The following is a 10,137-nucleotide window of genomic DNA, read 5'->3' as shown; positions in this document are numbered from 1 at the left end:
GTCATTGAGAATGGAAGTGAGATACAGTTATTTGGACATTAGTTTTTAGAGGATCGTTACCAATACATGTTGTGATGATATTAATTTTATTTATAAAGCACAAATTACAACAACTCTTAAACTAATATAACTACCCTAAGTGAAGAAAAATATAGAAAGCACAGAGATATTCACTTTTACAAGGATACTCACTTCCGCCCCAGCCCGGGGTTGAACTCTCGACCTACGGAATCTGTCTCCTAGCAGTGCAGGAACAGCACGTTAGACCGCTCGGCTATCTAGGCAAGTTAATGGAAAAACCCCTACATAAACAAATACATGGGCGCAGACATTTTGGACACCCAAAGTTGTGCGGAGGAGAAAATACTACCTGGCGCGTGATTGGTCAATAAGAGAAAAGACTTGTTATGTATTTGACAAGTGAAATAAAGTTGATAAAAATCTAATATCAAGACTTGGGTTTCTTTGAGATATGTAGGAGTTACAGGTAAAAATTTGAAAGGAGGGGTGCCCTTTGGTTAGAGATTTTCATTTGGTGTCAAACGCACCTTGTTGTAAACAAATGGAAATTGAAAGTAAAAGTGCCGCGTGACGGTATATTTTTTCTGGCATGTTTTGTTTTCCAATATCTTGAACTTTCACGACAAAAAGGCCATTTGACGGAAATTCAATATATGTATGAGTGACAGGGGCTCAAGTTTGTATGGAAGTCTATGGGAAAACATTTAGTGGTGTTTGTCCTATAGAATAGGTATGTATTTCTTGGAAAAACATTGATTACAGCCAAAAAATCAATCAGTTCCTATTTTTTGGCATTGAGATCATATTTTAGTTAGTTTTTTCTATTTCTTAAAAAATTTGAGGGTTTTGGGTAAATTGAGGCTCACAATGGGGACTGCACATGGTGAAAAATGCTAAAATTTTTGCCCTAGCTCTCATATTTTCAATAAATGTACATGTAAATAATTTTAAATAAATGTTTATGCTGAAATTTACTGTGAATATTGTAAATAATACAATATTGATGTTTATGGGCATCATCAATACACAAAACATATGAATATCCCCCTCGCAGTTTGAGAAATTCATTTAAATCCATGTATTTTATGAGTGCAGACATTGGAACAAATTGACTAATCCTCTTTCAAATATGTGTAAATTACAGTTGATTGAATAATTTATAACAAAATTAGACTGCTGTTAAGTAATTAGGTTACTTTGTTTTTACTTAAGGGGCCTAATCCAGCAACAAAGCCAATTTCAGTCATGTAATCAGTGCTGGCTTGATAAAAAAAATTATAGTTTGGGGAAAACTTAGAGATTACAAGTATGAAATTTAATTTAAATTACTGTTAAATATATTTTAGCAGAAAATACATTGAAAATCTAAGAAATTTGCAAAAATTATTATTGCAAAAATGATGAAAAAAGTGTCTAAATATCCTTCCTCCTTGCCATACCCGATATCCAATCTTGATATTCTGCAGAAAAAGGGGGGGGGGTAATTTTGTACTCTAATGATGCTGGAAAATGAAGGAATTTTTTTTAAAATGTGGTTTATTTGAACAACAAGAGTCATGTCTATCTGCAGTTATTTTTTTTCAATTTCTTAGATATTTTTTAAAAAAATTATTAGAGTAAATTCTATTTAAACATGATTATTTTAAAGCTATTTCATCACTAATGCTTATAAAAAATTCAAAAGATGGTGTAAATAATAAAAAAATTATAATATAAGCTACTACATGCATTTATCAGTATGTTTTAATAAAATAAAATGTATTTCAGCTATGCATTCTCAAGAAGGAGGAGATTAATGAACCCTCCCCTCTTACATTGAACAAAACATGGACACTCTCAAGATGGTCCCTTTGCTTTCATTAAGAGTTCCAAGGTATGATTTATCTAGAAAATCTGGTAAATCTCTTAATATTTAAGTTATTTAGAACTTTTTATAGATTATTAGAAAATAAATTTCTTCAGAACTGCAGTTATTTAAGCACTTTGCTAACAATTAAGCACTGTATTCAATCAGACAATATGATTTATCTGCCCTTGGCATTTAATCAATTTATTAATTATGTCAATAATTAGAAATGTTATGCAAATGAATATCTTTGCCTTTCATGAGAATATACATATTTAACATCCATAACATGAAATGTTCATGAAAATTGGCTAAAATGTAGGTCATCCCCCTTCAAAATTACAAAATTCTCAGTGGGGATGTATTCGATTCTCTGTTGCCAGCAACCCATTGCTGATAAAATTCTTTTTAATATTATGTCCATTTAAACTACATATAATTCTCTTTCTTTCCATTGATTATTTTATCTACATTAGTTTTCACTCTTTCCATAACTCAGCATTTTCTTACAAAAACCTGCTGATTTTCTTCATTTTTCATTTATAACGGGTACCTGCTACCCTGAATGATTAACATGATCTATCTTGAGAGATTATGAGAGATAATAAGATCAACAAGCAAAACATATGCTAGGTTAATCATTTTATTTGAAAAGTTTGAAAGAAAAATAGAAAATTGCTTCAATTTATAGGCATCTTTTCTGTTTTACAGATGTGTGTCTGATTGACTGGGGTGTGAAATGTAACAGCCAATGGTGTACTTAAGCTAGGACTGTCAGTCCCAATATTCAAGAGGTGAGATAAGCAATGGATATGTGTTCTAAATATACTAAATTGACCACTTTTTATAAATGTTTCTTTTACTCTATAGGAAAAACCCCTACATAAACAAATACATGGGCGCAGACATTTTGGACACCCAAAGTTGTGCGGAGGAGAAAATACTACCTGGCGCGTGATTGGTCAATAAGAGAAAAGACTTGTTATGTATTTGACAAGTGAAATAAAGTTGATAAAAATCTAATATCAAGACTTGGGTTTCTTTGAGATATGTAGGAGTTACAGGTAAAAATTTGAAAGGAGGGGTGCCCTTTGGTTAGAGATTTTCATTTGGTGTCAAACGCACCTTGTTGTAAACAAATGGAAATTGAAAGTAAAAGTGCCGCGTGACGGTATATTTTTTCTGGCATGTTTTGTTTTCCAATATCTTGAACTTTCACGACAAAAAGGCCATTTGACGGAAATTCAATATATGTATGAGTGACAGGGGCTCAAGTTTGTATGGAAGTCTATGGGAAAACATTTAGTGGTGTTTGTCCTATAATAAAACTTGCTTTCGATGCCGATGGAATTCTCACAACGCTGCCCTACACTACACAGTCATTGAGAATGGAAGTGAGATACAGTTATTTGGACATTAGTTTTTAGAGGATCGTTACCAATACATGTTGTGATGATATTAATTTTATTTATAAAGCACAAATTACAACAACTCTTAAACTAATATAACTGCCCTAAGTGAAGAAATATTAATATAGAAAGCACAGAGATATTCACTTTTACAAGGATACTCACTTCCGCCCCAGCCCGGGGTTGAACTCTCGACCTACGGAATCTGTCTCCTAGCAGTGCAGGAACAGCGCGTTAGACCGCTCGGCTATCTAGGCAAGTTAATAAAACTTGCTTTCGATGCCGATGGAATTCTCACAACGCTGCCCTACACTACACAGTCATTGAGAATGGAAGTGAGATACAGTTATTTGGACATTAGTTTTTAGAGGATCGTTACCAATACATGTTGTGATGATATTAATTTTATTTATAAAGCACAAATTACAACAACTCTTAAACTAATATAACTGCCCTAAGTGAAGAAATATTAATATAGAAAGCACAGAGATATTCACTTTTACAAGGATACTCACTTCCGCCCCAGCCCGGGGTTGAACTCTCGACCTACGGAATCTGTCTCCTAGCAGTGCAGGAACAGCGCGTTAGACCGCTCGGCTATCTAGGCAAGTTAATAAAACTTGCTTTCGATGCCGATGGAATTCTCACAACGCTGCCCTACACTACACAGTCATTGAGAATGGAAGTGAGATACAGTTATTTGGACATTAGTTTTTAGAGGATCGTTACCAATACATGTTGTGATGATATTAATTTTATTTATAAAGCACAAATTACAACAACTCTTAAACTAATATAACTGCCCTAAGTGAAGAAATATTAATATAGAAAGCACAGAGATATTCACTTTTACAAGGATACTCACTTCCGCCCCAGCCCGGGGTTGAACTCTCGACCTACGGAATCTGTCTCCTAGCAGTGCAGGAACAGCGCGTTAGACCGCTCGGCTATCTAGGCAAGTTAATAAAACTTGCTTTCGATGCCGATGGAATTCTCACAACGCTGCCCTACACTACACAGTCATTGAGAATGGAAGTGAGATACAGTTATTTGGACATTAGTTTTTAGAGGATTGTTACCAATACATGTTGTGATGATATTAATTTTATTTATAAAGCACAAATTACAACAACTCTTAAACTAATATAACTACCCTAAGTGAAGAAATATATAGAAAGCACAGAGATATTCACTTTTACAAGGATACTCACTTCCGCCCCAGCCCGGGGTTGAACTCTCGACCTACGGAATCTGTCTCCTAGCAGTACAGGAACAGCACGTTAGACCGCTCTGCTATCTAGGCAAGTTAATGGAAAAACCCCTACATAAACAAATACATGGGCGCAGACATTTTGGACACCCAAAGTTGTGCGGAGGAGAAAATACTACCTGGCGCGTGATTGGTCAATAAGAGAAAAGACTTGTTATGTATTTGACAAGTGAAATAAAGTTGATAAAAATCTAATATCAAGACTTGGGTTTCTTTGAGATATGTAGGAGTTACAGGTAAAAATTTGAAAGGAGGGGTGCCCTTTGGTTAGAGATTTTCATTTGGTGTCAAACGCACCTTGTTGTAAACAAATGGAAATTGAAAGTAAAAGTGCCGCGTGACGGTATATTTTTTCTGGCATGTTTTGTTTTCCAATATCTTGAACTTTCACGACAAAAAGGCCATTTGACGGAAATTCAATATATGTATGAGTGACAGGGGCTCAAGTTTGTATGGAAGTCTATGGGAAAACATTTAGTGGTGTTTGTCCTATAATAAAACTTGCTTTCGATGCCGATGGAATTCTCACAACGCTGCCCTACACTACACAGTCATTGAGAATGGAAGTGAGATACAGTTATTTGGACATTAGTTTTTAGAGGATCGTTACCAATACATGTTGTGATGATATTAATTTTATTTATAAAGCACAAATTACAACAACTCTTAAACTAATATAACTGCCCTAAGTGAAGAAATATTAATATAGAAAGCACAGAGATATTCACTTTTACAAGGATACTCACTTCCGCCCCAGCCCGGGGTTGAACTCTCGACCTACGGAATCTGTCTCCTAGCAGTGCAGGAACAGCGCGTTAGACCGCTCGGCTATCTAGGCAAGTTAATAAAACTTGCTTTCGATGCCGATGGAATTCTCACAACGCTGCCCTACACTACACAGTCATTGAGAATGGAAGTGAGATACAGTTATTTGGACATTAGTTTTTAGAGGATCGCTACCAATACATGTTGTGATGATATTAATTTTATTTATAAAGCACAAATTACAACAACTCTTAAACTAATATAACTGCCCTAAGTGAAGAAATATTAATATAGAAAGCACAGAGATATTCACTTTTACAAGGATACTCACTTCCGCCCCAGCCCGGGGTTGAACTCTCGACCTACGGAATCTGTCTCCTAGCAGTGCAGGAACAGCGCGTTAGACCGCTCGGCTATCTAGGCAAGTTAATAAAACTTGCTTTCGATGCCGATGGAATTCTCACAACGCTGCCCTACACTACACAGTCATTGAGAATGGAAGTGAGATACAGTTATTTGGACATTAGTTTTTAGAGGATCGTTACCAATACATGTTGTGATGATATTAATTTTATTTATAAAGCACAAATTACAACAACTCTTAAACTAATATAACTGCCCTAAGTGAAGAAATATTAATATAGAAAGCACAGAGATATTCACTTTTACAAGGATACTCACTTCCGCCCCAGCCCGGGGTTGAACTCTCGACCTACGGAATCTGTCTCCTAGCAGTGCAGGAACAGCGCGTTAGACCGCTCGGCTATCTAGGCAAGTTAATAAAACTTGCTTTCGATGCCGATGGAATTCTCACAACGCTGCCCTACACTACACAGTCATTGAGAATGGAAGTGAGATACAGTTATTTGGACATTAGTTTTTAGAGGATCGTTACCAATACATGTTGTGATGATATTAATTTTATTCATAAAGCACAAATTACAACAACTCTTAAACTAATATAACTACCCTAAGTGAAGAAAAATATAGAAAGCACAGAGATATTCACTTTTACAAGGATACTCACTTCCGCCCCAGCCCGGGGTTGAACTCTCGACCTACGGAATCTGTCTCCTAGCAGTGCAGGAACAGCACGTTAGACCGCTCGGCTATCTAGGCAAGTTAATGGAAAAACCCCTACATAAACAAATACATGGGCGCAGACATTTTGGACACCCAAAGTTGTGCGGAGGAGAAAATACTACCTGGCGCGTGATTGGTCAATAAGAGAAAAGACTTGTTATGTATTTGACAAGTGAAATAAAGTTGATAAAAATCTAATATCAAGACTTGGGTTTCTTTGAGATATGTAGGAGTTACAGGTAAAAATTTGAAAGGAGGGGTGCCCTTTGGTTAGAGATTTTCATTTGGTGTCAAACGCACCTTGTTGTAAACAAATGGAAATTGAAAGTAAAAGTGCCGCGTGACGGTATATTTTTTCTGGCATGTTTTGTTTTCCAATATCTTGAACTTTCACGACAAAAAGGCCATTTGACGGAAATTCAATATATGTATGAGTGACAGGGGCTCAAGTTTGTATGGAAGTCTATGGGAAAACATTTAGTGGTGTTTGTCCTATAGAATAGGTATGTATTTCTTGGAAAAACATTGATTACAGCCAAAAAATCAATCAGTTCCTATTTTTTGGCATTGAGATCATATTTTAGTTAGTTTTTTCTATTTCTTAAAAAATTTGAGGGTTTTGGGTAAATTGAGGCTCACAATGGGGACTGCACATGGTGAAAAATGCTAAAATTTTTGCCCTAGCTCTCATATTTTCAATAAATGTACATGTAAATAATTTTAAATAAATGTTTATGCTGAAATTTACTGTTAATATTGTAAATAATACAATATTGATGTTTATGGGCATCATCAATACACAAAACATATGAATATCCCCCTCGCAGTTTGAGAAATTCATTTAAATCCATGTATTTTATGAGTGCAGACATTGGAACAGATTGACTAATCCTCTTTCAAATATGTGTAAATTACAGTTGATTGAATAATTTATAACAAAATTAGACTGCTGTTAAGTAATTAGGTTACTTTGTTTTTACTTAAGGGGCCTAATCCAGCAACAAAGCCAATTTCAGTCATGTAATCAGTGCTGGCTTGATAAAAAAAATTATAGTTTGGGGAAAACTTAGAGATTACAAGTATGAAATTTAATTTAAATTACTGTTAAATATATTTTAGCAGAAAATACATTGAAAATCTAAGAAATTTGCAAAAATTATTATTGCAAAAATGATGAAAAAAGTGTCTAAATATCCTTCCTCCTTGCCATACCCGATATCCAATCTTGATATTCTGCAGAAAAAGGGGGGGGGGTAATTTTGTACTCTAATGATGCTGGAAAATGAAGGAATTTTTTTTAAAATGTGGTTTATTTGAACAACAAGAGTCATGTCTATCTGCAGTTATTTTTTTTCAATTTCTTAGATATTTTTTAAAAAAATTATTAGAGTAAATTCTATTTAAACATGATTATTTTAAAGCTATTTCATCACTAATGCTTATAAAAAATTCAAAAGATGGTGTAAATAATAAAAAAATTATAATATAAGCTACTACATGCATTTATCAGTATGTTTTAATAAAATAAAATGTATTTCAGCTATGCATTCTCAAGAAGGAGGAGATTAATGAACCCTCCCCTCTTACATTGAACAAAACATGGACACTCTCAAGATGGTCCCTTTGCTTTCATTAAGAGTTCCAAGGTATGATTTATCTAGAAAATCTGGTAAATCTCTTAATATTTAAGTTATTTAGAACTTTTTATAGATTATTAGAAAATAAATTTCTTCAGAACTGCAGTTATTTAAGCACTTTGCTAACAATTGAGCACTGTATTCAATCAGACAATATGATTTATCTGCCCTTGGCATTTAATCAATTTATTAATTATGTCAATAATTAGAAATGTTATGCAAATGAATATCTTTGCCTTTCATGAGAATATACATATTTAACATCCATAACATGAAATGTTCATGAAAATTGGCTAAAATGTAGGTCATCCCCCTTCAAAATTACAAAATTCTCAGTGGGGATGTATTCGATTCTCTGTTGCCAGCAACCCATTGCTGATAAAATTCTTTTTAATATTATGTCCATTTAAACTACATATAATTCTCTTTCTTTCCATTGATTATTTTATCTACATTAGTTTTCACTCTTTCCATAACTCAGCATTTTCTTACAAAAACCTGCTGATTTTCTTCATTTTTCATTTATAACGGGTACCTGCTACCCTGAATGATTAACATGATCTATCTTGAGAGATTATGAGAGATAATAAGATCAACAAGCAAAACATATGCTAGGTTAATCATTTTATTTGAAAAGTTTGAAAGAAAAAAGAAAATTGCTTCAATTTATAGGCATCTTTTCTGTTTTACAGATGTGTGTCTGATTGACTGGGGTGTGAAATGTAACAGCCAATGGTGTACTTAAGCTAGGACTGTCAGTCCCAATATTCAAGAGGTGAGATAAGCAATGGATATGTGTTCTAAATATACTAAATTGACCACTTTTTATAAATGTTTCTTTTACTCTATAGGAAAAACCCCTACATAAACAAATACATGGGCGCAGACATTTTGGACACCCAAAGTTGTGCGGAGGAGAAAATACTACCTGGCGCGTGATTGGTCAATAAGAGAAAAGACTTGTTATGTATTTGACAAGTGAAATAAAGTTGATAAAAATCTAATATCAAGACTTGGGTTTCTTTGAGATATGTAGGAGTTACAGGTAAAAATTTGAAAGGAGGGGTGCCCTTTGGTTAGAGATTTTCATTTGGTGTCAAACGCACCTTGTTGTAAACAAATGGAAATTGAAAGTAAAAGTGCCGCGTGACGGTATATTTTTTCTGGCATGTTTTGTTTTCCAATATCTTGAACTTTCACGACAAAAAGGCCATTTGACGGAAATTCAATATATGTATGAGTGACAGGGGCTCAAGTTTGTATGGAAGTCTATGGGAAAACATTTGAAAACAAATAATGCCAGCTTGTTTTAAAGATCTCTGCCGATATATATATATATATAAAATGCCTTCTACCATCAGTTTTTAGAAGATTTTATGAAAAAAATTAAAATTACAAATTTAACATAGAAGCCTTAAAGTTAATTCTTTGTAAGAGAAAAAATATTAAGAGATTATTATTTCCTATTGAGAGTTGCTAAAAAATACAAAAAATGTTGTCCAATGTAAAATCGACATTGTGGGCTTTTTTCTATGTTAAGTTTCTATTTATATTCAAAACAATTTAAGACTTTGTTTTATACTCTATTTCCCTTTAGATCAACGGAGAGACAAATATTTCATTTCTGCATCCATTTGCATTTTTTTAGTGTTTCTCAAATAAAATAAATTGTTTTATCAATAAAACAATTTGGTAACAATTCAAAAAAGGTTTTTATTCTACACTTTCATTATAAATAAAATTAGATAACTATTACCCATGTTTTATGTTGTGTGATATAAACATAATTGCAACTGTAAAATAGTACTTTTAAAAGTATAACGAACCTGTTCACAAAAAATGTCCACAATAGTAATATTGATTAAATCATTTTACCCCCCCCCCCTTTCTATTTTTCATAAAAGTAAAAACGGCATATCTCAATCTGGAAAATACCCCCCCCCCCCCCAAAAAAAAAAAAAAATATATATATATATATATATATATATATATATATATATATATATATATATATATATATATATATATATATATATATATATATATATATATATATATATATATATATATATATATATATAAAGCACAAATTACAACAACTCTTAA

At 33.3% G+C, this 10,137-nt stretch overlaps 1 long non-coding RNA gene across 2 annotated transcripts; it reads left to right on the top strand.

The window, feature by feature from the left end:
- The first annotated feature begins 302 nt into the window (after positions 1-302).
- LOC134261170 (uncharacterized) lies at positions 303-9,264 on the top strand. Of its 2 annotated transcripts, XR_009990759.1 has the most exons (6): positions 303-751; positions 1,789-1,894; positions 2,579-2,661; positions 7,935-8,040; positions 8,724-8,806; positions 8,883-9,264. It is a non-coding gene; the product is annotated as an uncharacterized LOC134261170 (long non-coding RNA). The 2 variants fall into 2 exon arrangements; XR_009990758.1 differs by having other exon boundaries at positions 8,724-9,264.
- Positions 9,265-10,137: the final 873 nt, after the last annotated feature.

This window comes from Saccostrea cucullata, unplaced genomic scaffold (genome assembly GCF_032062105.1).
Source record: "Saccostrea cucullata isolate Sc308-1 unplaced genomic scaffold, CSIRO_AGI_Scuc_v1 ctg15242, whole genome shotgun sequence".
NCBI classification, from domain to species: domain Eukaryota; kingdom Metazoa; phylum Mollusca; class Bivalvia; order Ostreida; family Ostreidae; genus Saccostrea; species Saccostrea cuccullata.
The sequence above is the reverse complement of the archived record's forward strand: the minus strand, read 5'-3'. Positions and strand labels throughout refer to the sequence as shown.